At 44.6% G+C, this 13674-nt stretch overlaps 1 protein-coding gene across 2 annotated transcripts in view; it reads left to right on the forward strand.

Annotated features, from left to right (window-relative positions):
* Positions 1–13674, forward strand: part of polk (polymerase (DNA directed) kappa) — a 64415-nt gene that overhangs the window by 1610 nt on the left and 49131 nt on the right. The window lies entirely within an intron of this gene.

Below are 13674 nucleotides of genomic sequence, written 5' to 3' on the forward strand. Positions count from 1 at the left end.
GAGTATCTAGAGGGAGGGTGGAACTGAAGGGAATCCACATTAGTCGGGAAATGGTGTTAGTTAAAATGTTGGGACTGAAGGCAGATAAATCCTCTGGGCCTGATGGTCTGCATCCCAGAGTACTCAAGGAGGTGGCCCGCGAAATCGTGTATGCATTGGTGATCATTTTCCAATGTTCTCTCGACTCTGGATCAGTTCCTTTGGACTGGAAGGTAGCCAATGTAACTCCACTTTTTAAGAAAGGAGGGAAAGAGAAAACTGAATTTAGACCAGTTAGCCTTTGACAAGGCCCACACAAGAGATTTGTGTGCAAAATTAGAGCACATGATATTGGGGGTAGGGTATTGATATGGATAGAGAACTGGTTGGCAGACAGGAAGCAAAGAGTAGGAATTAACGGGTTATTTTCAGAATGGCAGGCAGTGACTAGTGGGGTGCAATGGCTCAATGCTGGGATCCCAGTTATTCACAATATATATTAACGATTTAGACGAGGGAATTAAATGTGACATTCCAAGTTTGCAGATGACACAAAGATGAGTGGCAGTGTGGGCTGCGATGAGGATGCTATGAGGCTTGGATAGGTTGGGTGAATGGGTAGCTGCATGGCAGATGCAGTAAAATATGGATAATTGTGAAGATATCCATTTTAGTGGCAAGAACAGGAAGGCAGATTATAATCTGAATAGTGTCAGATTAGGAAAAGGGGGGGGGGGGGGTGCAACGAGACCTGGGTGTGCTTGTACATCAAACACTGAAAGTAAGCATGCAGGTACAGCAAGCAGTGAAGAAGGCTAATGGCAGGTTGGCCATCATTGCGAGAGGATTTGAGTTTAGAAGCAAGGAGGTCCTACTGCAGTGTACAGGTGAGGTGTACAGCACCTGGAATATTGTGTGCAATTTTGGTCTCCAAATTTGAGGAAGGACATTATTGCTATTGAGGGAGTACAGCGAAGGTTCACCAGGTTAATTCCCGGGTTGAAGGGGGCGACATATGATGAAATAATGGGTCGACTGTACTTGCATTCACTGGAATTTAGGATGAGAGGTAATCTTATAGAAACATGTAAAATTCTTAAGGGATTGAACAGGCCAGATGCAGGAAAAATGTTCCCGATTTTGGGGGAGTCCAGAACCAGGGGTCACAGTGTAAGAATAAGGCGTAGGCCATTTAGGACTGAGATGAGGAAAAACTTTTTTGCACAAAGAGTTGTGAATCTGTAATTCTCTGCCACAGAAGGCAGTGGAGGCCAATTGACTTGATGTTTTCAAGAGAGAGTTAGATTTAGCTCTTTGGGCTAAAGGAATCAAGAGATATGATGAATAAGCAGGAATGGGGTACTGATTTTAGACGATCAGCCTTGATTATATTGAATGGCGGTGCTGGATCGAAGGGCCGAATGGCCTACTCGTGCACCTATTTTTCTATGTTTTTATGGTTCCTATTGGTGACAAGGACCCAGAAACTTCAATCCGCATTGTTGTGTATATGTGTGCGAGTACACTTTAACTATTGTACTATAACTTTGGACACATCGGTTTATCAACCACTGTTGTAAATTGAGAAACAAGACACTGCAGACGCTGGTTTACAAAAATCACGACACACTCTTGCACATTGCATCTTTTTTTTTGGCTGTAAATTGAGTGTTGACTATCTTTAATATGTGTAAGGTTTGTTGGTAGTTTGCTAGTGAGTTAATTTATTTCATTAACTCGCATATAGTCAATATGAAGTAAAAATGGCAGAATTATTTTCCCGGAAGACATAAATGAGCCAATGTGGATATAGCAGCACTAAAATAGTTTTTGCTGTCAGTTTAGTAGAAAAATGGAGTTTATTAACTAAAATTAAATTCCTAAGCTGCCATGGTGGTATTTGAAAATGAGAATCTAGATTATTAGCCCTGGCAGCTGGATTACTTAAACAAGTATGGCTGTATGGCATATCATATTCTTTGTATGTTTTTACATACTTGGCTAATAAATTAATTACAAAATGCTTCAAATGCTGGAAATCTGAAACAAAAACACATTGTAGGAACCATCAAAAGATCAGGTCACATCAGTGGGCTGAGAAACAGAATTGCCATTTGGATCCGAGACCTTTCAACCAGGTCTGATGTGGAGTGTAGACCCAGTTTGTGAAGGTGACAATTAATTGTAAATACTAATAGCTGATTCTCACATTGCGAGTTGACACAAGAGGTAACCCGAGTTAAAACTCGTGGTAATAACGTACGATTAATGTACGGAACTCGTGGACGCAACTTAGAGATTTGTGGCGCTAACGGCAGGTACTCGTGTAACTTGTCGACTCTTGCAAAAAATCAAACATGTTTGAAATTTTCCACGAGTCAATTTTACTCTTGTGGTTAAGAATTGAAACATTTTAACTCGTTGTAATAACGTAGTGGCCCGTGCGTTTACCTTAGTGTATCGTGAGTTTACCGTGGGAACTCTTTAACTCAGCGGGCAGGCAGCAGCAGATTGTGGATCCCTTCAGTTTCCCAGCGACAATCACCTGCCATTACGCGAGAGAGATCATGCACTGTTGTAGGTCTCCTTTGCACGTCGGTGTTTCTGTCTTTCTCCACTCATTGTTGGCCCTATCTATCACCACCCCCAACTACACCCCTCTGCTTCTCGGCCTTGTGTGTGACCCCTTCTCTCCCCTCTCCAGCTCCCCGCCCATTGCACCGACGCGGGGGCTTTGCACTGTCTTCGCGTCGACGATGCCAGCAGGTCAGTGCCAGTCGCACCGGGGCAGTCGCTCCCTTCAGTTTCCCAGGGGGTCGGGATGGAACTGGAGTTGGGAGGGAGAGGGGGGGGGCAAGGGCGGTACAGTTCCCAGTCTCAGCTCCTGTCCAGGGGTTGGCCGGAGACGTCAGGACCAACAGGACACCGACCCCCAGGTCCACCAGGCCACTGCACGGACGGAGAACCCAGAGGCCAACAGCCAACAGCAGCAACTCCAGCCCAGCCCCACTCCCAACTCCAGAGGAATCCGCTCCCCGATGGGCTGCTACGGCGACAAGTGGCAGTTCGCCCACAGCCCGAGCTGCGCCCCCTCATCCACCCCAAGAACAAGACGTACCTTGCACACCATCAGCTTCTGCCCCTACGGGGAGCGTGTTCCTCTGGAGTTGGAGCGGGGCTGGAGTTGCTCCCTCCCCCACCACCACCACCTTTCCCTCCCAACTCCAGTCCCGTCCCGACCCCCTGGGAAACTGAAGGGAGCGACTGCTCCGGTGCGACTGGCACTGACCTGCTGGCATCGTCGACGTGAAGACAGTGCAAAGCCCTCGCGCCGGTGCAATGGGCGGGGAGCTGGAGAGGGGAGGAAAGGGGTCACACACATGGCCGAGAAGCAGAGGGATGTAGGTGGGGGTGGTGACAGATAGGGCCAACAATGAGTGGAGAAAGACAGAAACACCGACGTGTTTTGTCCCCCCCCCCCCCCCCCCCCCCCCCCCCCCCCCCCCCCCCCTCTCTCCCATCTCATCTACTCCCCCCACACAGAAATGATCCCAGCCTAACCCAGAGCCATGTCAACCCACTGGGCACCGAAAGCAACTCATGAGGCGAACCCTGAGCTCCGTCTCACAACAATCTGATGTGCACATCCGTCCACATTCAAAGATTTAATCTCCCGTCTCCCCACAGTGTGTAGACATGGCAGTAAATTCAATTAAAACCTGTGTGTTTCAAACAAATCATAAGTATAACTGCTCTGGCACTGGATGGTGCACATTTTCCCTTTGTAGGTCACATCAATAGATGCGGCCGCTCTGAATTATATCTTTAAAACAAAGCCACAGGATGGAGAGGTCTTCTTTAACACTGTTGCTTATTAAAACAACACTGTTGCTTATTAAAACAAACCTTCAATCAGGATTGGCTCAAGAGTAACTCGGGAGACGAACTTGGAACATCGCAGAAATGACAAGTAAACGGCAAACTTGTCATAACCGTGGGAACTCGGTTAAACTCTTGATCATACACTTGCAATCTCGTACACAACCATGAGTCTTTCACTCGGGGTACCTCTTGTCTCAACTCGCAACGTGAGAACCAGCCTTAACAGTCAGAATGAAATGATGCAGATACAAACTGAAATATAATAATCTCCTTGTGGAGGGAAAAGGGGCTTTACATAAAACATAGACATAGAAAATGGGTGCAGGAGTAGGCCATTTGACCCTTCGAGCCAGCACCGCCATTCAATATGATCATGGCTTATCGTCTAAAATCAGTACCCTGTATATTTCTATAAGATCCTTCTAAATTCCAGTGAATACGAGCTCATCGACCCATTCTTTCTTAATATGTCAGTCCTGCCATCCCGGGAATTAACCTGGTGAACCTACGCTGCACTCCCTCAATAGCAAGAATGTCCTTCCTCAAATTAGGAGACCAACATTGCACAGAATACTCCAGGTGCGGTCTCACCAGGGCCCTGTACAACTGCAGTAGGACCTCCTTGCTTTTAAACTCAAATCCTCTCGGAATGAAGAACCTGCCATTAGCTTTCTTCACTGCCTGCATGCTTACTTTCAGTGATTGATGTGCAAGCACATCCAGGTCTCGTTGCACCACCCCTTTTTCTAATCTGACACCATTCAGATAATAATCTGCCTTCCTGTTCTTGCCACCAAAGTGGATAACCTCACATTTATCCATATTATACTGCATCTGCCGTGCATCCCCCAACATCGGGAACATTTTGTTAAACTTGATATAAACTCCTGAGGAGTATGGTGCTTAATAGGAAGATGAGGATGTCAAGGCAGCTCAAACTTTAGAGGCACAGAAATAGGTCCTTAACTCCACCATGTTGAAGTCCATCTACACTTATCCCATTTAGCCACATTAAGTCTGCAGCCTTCTCTGACATGGAGATGTAAATACCTGCCAAGAGACTGTTTAATCAACCTGACTGTTTAATCTACTTTTATCGCCACTCCAGGCAGCACATTCCTGACTCCAACTTTTTCTGTGAAAAATAAATCAATGTTTAGAGGATGGGAAATTATAATCAGAATTAGACAGGTACATGGATAGGACAGGTTTGGAAGGATAGGGACCAAGTGCAGGCAGGTGGGACCAGTGTACTGCCCTACATTGACAAAAGGAAGCAACAGACAGAAAGTTGTTTTCTTGTAAATGAGCAAAACGTGTTTTTCTTTCAGCTCTCTGTGATGGATATTTTACTTCCCTGGTATAAATATTTTCAAATTGTACTCTGAGAAGACTTACTTTGTTCACCATTGTGCAGAGCATATCTCAAATACCCTAAAACAAGCAAGAACTTAATTTTGACAAAATTGTCAGTTGCTTCCTTTTGTCAAATTAGGGCAGTGTAGCTGCGACATGTTGGCCGATATGGGCAAGTTGGGCAGAAGGGCCTGTTTCCACACTGTATCACTCTATGATTCTCTGACTAAGAGAAATTATTTTGGAGCTGTGGACTGATAAGTCTCTGGATTCGAATGGATTTGATCCCAGAATCTTAAAAATGAATTGGATATTTAATGTATAGGTTATAGATTTGCGGAAGGCTCCATTAGATTGGAAAACAATCCCTTTTTTCAAGAATCCCTTTATTTTTAAATGATGGGATAAAGAAAACAGGAAATGATAGATTAGCTAGTTTAAAATCTATCATTGGGCCAATGGTGGAAGTTGTCAAGGTAGTCAAGCAAAATCAAATTAGTTTTTAAGAGATAACATGTGTAAAAGATGTATTAGATTCACCTTTCCAGAATATATTGGATAAGGTTCTGCATTAACAGTTATTAAAGCTCATGATGTAGAAGCTAACATATCAGTGCAAATAGAATGTTTAAGAAAGAACAGCAGATGCTGGAAGAATAAAAAATGCTGGAGAAACTCAGCGGGTAAGGCAGGATCTATGGAGCGAATGAATAAGTGACATTTCGGGTCAAGACCCTTCTTCAGACTGATGGGGTGGGTGGGGGCGGGAAGAAGAAAGGAAGAGGCGGAGACAGTAGGCTGTAGGAGAGCTGGGAAGGAAAGGGGAAGGAGTGAGAAAGCAAGGACTATCTGAAATTGGAGAAGTCGAGGCTCATGCTGCTGGGGTGTAAACTGCCCAAGCGAAATATGAGGTGCTGCTCCTACAATTTGTGGTGGGACTCTGGCCATGGAGGAGGCCCAGGATAGAAAGGTCGGATTCGGAATGGGAGGAGGAGTTGAAGTGCTGAGCAACAGGGAGATCAGGTTGGTTAATGCGAACTGTGCGGAGGTGTTGGGCGAAGCGATCGCCAAGCCTGCGCTTGGTCTCATCGATGTAGAGCTGCTGACACCTAGAGCAGCAGATGCAATAGATGAGGTTGGAGGAGGTGCAGGTGAACCTCGGCCTCACCTGGAAAGACTGCATGGGTCCAAGGATGGAGTCAAGGGGGGAGGTAAAGGGCCAAGTGTAGCATTTCCTGCGGTTGCAAGGGAAAGTACCAGGGGAGAGGGTGGTTTGGGTGGGAAGGGACAAATTGACCAGGGAGTTATGGAAGGAATGGTTTCTGTGGTAAGCCGAAAGTGGAGGAGGTGGGAAGATGAGGCCAGTGGTGGGATCCCGTTGGAGGTGGCGAAAATGTCGGAGGATTATCTGTTGTATGTGACGGCTGGTGGGGTGGGAGGTGAGAACAAGGGGGACTCTGTCCTTGTTACGAGTGGGGGGGATGGGGAGTGACAGTGGAGTTACGGGATATAGAGGAGACCCTGGTGAGAGCCTCATCTATAGTAGAAGAGGGGAATCCCTGTTCCCTAAAGAATGAAGATATCGCCGATGTCCTGTTGTGGAGCACCTCATCTTGGGCACAGATGCGACGTAAGCGGAGGAATTGGAAGTAGGGGATAGAGTCCTTACAGGAAGCAGGGTGGGAAGAAGTGTAGTACAGATAGCCATGGGAGTCAGTGGGTTTGTAGTAGATGTTGGCCAGTAGTCTGTTACCTGCGATTGAGATAGTGAGGTCTAGAAACGGTAGGGAGATGTCGGAAATGCTCCAGGTGAATTTGAGTGCCGGATGGAAGTTAGTGATGGAATGGATGAAGTCAGTGAGTTCTGTATGGGTGCAGGAGGTGGCACCAATGTAGTCTTCAATGTAGCGGAGGTAGAGTTCGGGGATAGGGCCATGGTACGTCTCGAATAAGGATTGTTCGACGTACCCTACAAAGAGGCAGGCATAGCTGGGGCCCATGCGCGTGCCCATAGGCCTTGGATTTGGAGGAAATAGGAGGAGTCAAAGGAAAAGTTGTTGAGGCTAAGGACCAGCTCTGCTAGGCGGAGGAAAGTATTTGTAGATAGGTATTGGTTGGTTCTGCAGTCGAGGAAGAAACTGAAGGCTTTAAGACCCTCCTGGTGGTGGATGAAGGTGTAGAGTGACTGGACATCCATAGTGAAGATGAGGGAGTGAGGGCCTGGAAAACGGAAGCCATGGAGGAGACGAAGAGCGTGTGAGGTGTCTTGGACATAGGAAGGGAGGGATTTGACCAGGGGGGATAGGATGGAGTCGGGGTATGTGGATAGAAGATGGCAGAGTCATTTTCTGTTGGGCAAGATGCAACAGTGGGTGCCAGACAGACTATTGCTTGGGTCTCAACTTTAATTAATGTACATATATTGGACAAAGTCAGTAATTTTGTTTGCCAAAATTTCTGAAGATGCAAAGATGGGAAAATTGTGAAGAAATCATTAGGTGACTACAATGGGGAAACAGATAAAGTGAGTGGACAAAGTTGGCAATTGGAGAATGAGGAGGAAAACATGAAATGTTCCAGTTAAGTAGGATATAATAAAAAGGGTGCATATTATCGAGATGGTGAGAGTGCGCAGAACTCTGAGATGGAGAGAGGTTTAGAGTGTTCTAGTGCATATAACCATATAACTATATAACAATTACAGCACGGAAACAGGCCATCTCGGCCCTACAGGCCCGTGCCGAACAATTATTTTCCCGTAGCAAATTTTCCCTGTTTTGCAAAAGGCAAATATGCAGGTCCAGCAAGTCGATAAGTAAGATTACAATGTTCGTGCTTATTGTGAGAGGAATTGAAAGCAAGTGTATCAGCTATATAGGGAATTGGCAAGATAACACCTTGAACTCTGCGGTAGACACAAAATGCTGGAGTAACTCAGCGGGAAAGGCACCATCTCTGGAGAGAAGAAATGGGTGATGTTTCGGGTTGAGACCCTTCTTCAGACTGAGTGGGCGGGACAGAGATAGAAGGTAGTCTGAGACAGTAAGATTGGTGGGAAAACTGGGAAGGGGAGGGGATGGAGAGAGGGAAAGCAAGGGCTATTTGAAGAGAGGTCAATGTTCATACCGCTGGAGTGTAAGCTACCCTAGTGAAATACGAAGTGCTGTTCCTCCAATTGGTATCGCTGCGAATGGTATCACTTATTTAAGGTTGTTTTAACGCATTGGAAGCAATTCAGAAAAGATTTACTAAATGATACCATAAAAGGGTGGTTGCCTTATGAGAAAATGTTGGACAGAGTTGGCTGATACTGGCTGATGTTTAGAGGACTGTGTGGACTTGAATAAACAGAAGGCATTTTGGGGTCTTTACAGAAGAGCTTGTGTGGACAATTTAGAACCGAGAGGTCTCAGTTTTTAAAAATAAGGGCTCAAACCCAGCAGAGATAACATTTTCTGCTCTTGAAAGGTCACTTGTCTTTGGAACAATTATGCCTCAAATGTTATATGTGTGCATGCTTGGCAAAACAAGGTTCACAATGTCTGAGGAAGGGTCTTGATCCGAAACGTTGCCCTTTCCTTCTCTCCAGAGATGCTGCCTGTCCCGCTGAATTACTCCAGCCTTTTGTGTCTATCTTCACAAATTCAACATGATTCTCCTTCAATAAGTGCAGAAGGACAGCATAGGCAAATATGGTGGATTGATTTCCTTACACTTGCCCTTAGAAATGTAGCTTCGATTGAAAACGGTTTTAAAATAGAACTACAAAGTGGACAGCCTGCTTCAGCCGTCCATATATGTGAGTCCCCATCTTCAGGTAAGTGTTGTACTATTTGCTGAGTGCATGGCTCAGACTTGGATTATGCCAGATCAGAATAAAGCTTCTGTTCTTATAATGCATATTTTATTGTGTTTTAGGTCCTCTCATTAGGGTTCTGACATGTACTCCACAAGTTGACCCATGTGCATGACATCCAGTTTCATTTGACCCGAAACTCGATTATGAACGCAAAGTATCAAGTTAGCTTGCCCACAATAAACAATGAATCCCTTCTGTTGCTTTATGCACAGAAAATGGAATTATTTTTTCTATTTCCTGAGTTCAACGATAAAACACTCAGTATCTCACAGGTGCAGGGTAAAGTGTAGCGTTAAGATTTGTGAGGTCATTTCTCATGAAGCTTTGTCACGCGTTTAACTGTTGCAGATTTGCATACAACAGGCTGCAGTTCCAGTTAAGTGGCTGACGCATTAAAGATGTGTTCCTTGATGCTTTAAGTCCAAGTGAGTTTATAGATTATATATATTAAGAATAAGGGGTCGGTCATTTAGGATTTAAGAATGAGGGGAAGGCCATTTTGGACTGAGATGAGGAAAAACATTTTCACCCAGAGAGTTGTGAATCTGTGGAATTCTCTGCCACAGAAGGCAGTGGAGGCCAATTCACTGGATGTTTTCAAGAGATAGTTATATATAGTTCTTAGGGCTAACGGAATCAAGGGATGGAGGAAGAAAGCAGGAACGGGGTAATGATTTTGGATGATCAGCCATGATCGTGTTGGAGGGCAGTGTTGGCTCGAGTGGCCTACTCCTGCACCTATTTTTCTATGTTTCTAATGTGTATGATGGGAGTGAGTGAATGAAAAGCTGTTTGGTCTGGTAAACCTGTGGGAGAAGGCGGTGAATACATTGAATGACGGTGGTGGTTTGATGGGCCGAATGGCCTACTGCACCTATTTTCTATAATTCTATAAACCACTTCTCTGTAGAATACAATGCAGCATGCTTTAGTTCTATGCTTCTCCCAATTACAATTTAAAGTGGAATGGGACATGTTTAGAAATTTAACTTTTCCAGATATTTAAAGGTCTTGTGTGTGATACTTTTTTGTGAATGTGTGCATGCTGGTCTGTTCTTGTGTTTTGAAATGATTGTAATAGGGATGAGGGGCAGTGCTGCTGCTTTCCATCAACTCATCCTTACATCCACTCCTATTACCATTCCTTAAACCACCACTAACTGCACTCCTTGGCCTGGAACAAGGCACTTGATTTCACCAACCATTGAGCAAAACCAGCTTCCACTCGCATTAGTGGTAAACAGATGAATAGTAGTAGCGGAACAGCTTTTTCAAGACCAGATTGAAGTTTTTCACCAGTTGCTTTAGCCTGAGCAGGAAGAACAGGAAAGGTTAATCATTAGCTTGCATCTCTAATCTAATTTGAGCACATTAAATAGCCTGGTCTGGCCACGGCAGGCTGGCTGTCACTGGTAATATCTTATAAACATGCTGTAAGTAATTTCTAGTTTAATGGTCCTGCATAGATTAGCATGTCTTATAAATTATACTTTTTATCCCATATATGTACCCTGTGGACAGCTTGATTGTAATCATGTACAGTCTTCTCGCTGACTGGTTAGCATGCACCAAAACAGATTTTCACTGTAAACTAAACTTCTCAGTGTAGGGGGAGGAAATGAAAATGAAATTAAAGTATTTGAATAGTTATCCTACTATCTATCTATCTACCTATCTATCTATGTGCATGTGATCTGGGACCTACGCCAAAACGGTACACGGTAGCGCAAACTTTAAACACTTACTCACCTTTGTTCCGCGGTCATTCCCATAAAGTTTCGTTCACATCGATGTTATATTTTACGTTATTCATAATTTTTGTTTAAAATTTCAAGTTTAAGAAGAATTTAACAGCAAAATCTTTGCTGGCCCAGCTTGCAAGATAGTTGCATACAAAGTTGCAATTGAGGAACACTCAGTACTTCCACCAAAGTATTTACCTGAACAGGAGGGGGAGGGGCAATTGCAATCTTTTTTTAAAGCCCTCGAAGCAAGAAGAGGGGGAGGCAGTGCTGGGGATGCAGTCCTGCACAGTTGGGGGCTATGGGTGAGAGCTGGAATATGGGGGAACGGGTGAGTGGTGGAATATTGCCTTGAACGGGTTGCTTTTGGGGACCAGGCCTCCCGTGGGGGCTATGGGTGAGTGGTGGAATATTGTGTAGGGGGACCAGGCCTCCCGTGTGACAGGGCCCAGTTGGTCTGGTGATTCATAAAAGTCACGCAACACTTTCAGTAATATTGCTAAATGAAATCCTCTCGGGAAGTCTGCTCAGATGTTCATTGACGTCATAATTGATATTCTGTCGCAATTTCAAATTCCCCAAAATGCTAATAAATAGTTTCTCCTAGTTTCCCAAAACTATTGATCTCAGTTTTAAACAGCCACTGTTGACTGGGAGAGAGCATTACAAATATTCTTATTTTTTGGTGAAGAATTTCCTCTGTTTCAATTGGATATAGTTGGCCCTTGTAAATTAGAAAATTGTTATTCATTGATTTACTGGCTATGCTTATAAAGGTTTTAAAGGTCTGTTTATTGTCACGTGTACCAAAGCTACAGTGAAACTCGATTACCATACAGCCATACTGAAAAAAGCAACAAGAAGCACAACTACATAAAAGTTAACATAAACATCCACCACAGCGGATTCCCCACATTCCTCACTGTGATGCAAGGCATTAAAGTCTAATTTTCTTCCCTCTTTATTCTCCCGCGGTTGGGGCAGTCAAACCATCCACAGTCGGTGTGATCGAAGCTCCCGCGATCAGGGCGGTCGAAACTCCTGCAGCTTGGCGGTCCCAAAGTCAGTCCCTAACCAGGGACCGCGAGCTCCACAATGTTAAATTCCTCAGGCCGCACGGTTGGAGCTCCATGGTCGATCCCTGACAAAGGGACCGCCAGCTCCACGATGTTAAGTCTGTAGGCTCCCGCGGTTGGAGCTGCCAAAGTCAGTCCCCAGCAAGAGGCCACCAGCTCCATGATGTTAGGCCACGGTGCGGACGGAGATACGATGCGGAAAAAAAATTGCGTCTCCGTCAAGGTAAGAGATTTTAAAAAGTTCCCCCCCCTGCCAACCCCCCCACATAACACAAGCTAAAGAGCACTAAAAGTCTAAGAAAGAACTGCAGATGCTGGAAAAATCGACGGTAGATAAAAAGCGGGAGAATTTCAGCGGGTGAGGCAGCATCTATGGAGCGAAGGAATGGGTGACGTTTCGGATCGAGATCCATCTTCAGAAAGAACAGTAAAACACACTTTAACACATACTAAAGAACAACAAAGAAGGAAAAGGACGAGACAGACTGTCGGCGAGGCAGCCATTGCAGGCGCCACCCGGTGGATGATTGTATGCCTCTGAAAATGTTATTTCCATGAAACCACTATTAATATCTATGAAATGAAATAAGGGCACACCCTTCTTGGACCCTCCTCATAGGACAATCTTTTCACTCCATAAATATCGGTCAAAATGAGGCCTAATCCTGTTGTGAGAAATTAAAATATAACATAGGATAACTGAGTAGTCCATCAACAAATGTGTCATGTGCCTGAAGATAATTTAAACGGCTTGGCTGATACATGTAGACTTAAACAATCTCATAGAAATATTCAAAGAAAAACAAGAAGGGTCTCAACCCGAAACATTGCCCATTCCTTCTCTCCTGAGATGGTGCCTGTCCCACTGAATTACTCCAGCATTTTGTATCTTTCTTCAAAATAATACGTCTGTTTGGTTAGCAAATTATCATCATCCCTTGGCATGATGATAATCTTAAAATGAAAAAAGTTAAGGATGTGATATAAAAACTGAAAATAATGACAATGTTCAAGAGGTAAGACGGTATCCTCAGTTTACTTTTGCAATTATAGTCGCGATTATCAAATCTTCACCATCCTTTTTCAGTTGGCACCACCACTTTCCTTAGTAGTCTCCCTAGGCTATTGTCACAGCCATTCCTTCTCTCTATCCATCCCTTTAATATAACTTAAAGGATGTTTGATTTCTAACTTTTTATTATTTTGACGAAAGGTCGTGGATATGAAATATTAAAACTATGTACACAGCGTGAGCAAGGAATGGCAATGTATTGAATTCTTTTAATAAATATATCAGAAGAGATATATACACCTCGTGCATGCCAGTACAGGAAGTAAAAGTAACTTGTTTTTAGTTGTGGTAAATGCATTAGTGAGTTACTAGACTAAGTGGGACCCGTTGGGTCCCTGCTTCACACTCGAAGGCTGGTCCCCCAACGCAATATTCCACCCCTCCACCAATTCCAATATTGGTGGGGGGTGGGGGGCTTTCTGGAGCGCTAGTATGGGTGTTGTGGGCTGAAAGGACTGGTTTCATTAGGTGCAGGGGTAGGCCATTCGGCCCTTCGAGCCAGCACGCCATTTAATGTGATCATGGCTGATCATCCCCAATCAGTACCTTGTTCCTGTCTTCACCCCATATCCCCTGACTCCGCTAGTTTAGTTTCATACAGTTTCAAGTAGGGTGCAAGACCACCAACCTCAAGTGCAGTTTCATACCATTTCAAGCAGGGTGCAAGGCCACCAAACTCAAGTGCAGTTTCATACCATTTCAACCAGG

This window comes from Leucoraja erinacea, chromosome 3, assembly GCF_028641065.1.
Source record: "Leucoraja erinacea ecotype New England chromosome 3, Leri_hhj_1, whole genome shotgun sequence".
NCBI lineage: Eukaryota > Metazoa > Chordata > Chondrichthyes > Rajiformes > Rajidae > Leucoraja > Leucoraja erinaceus.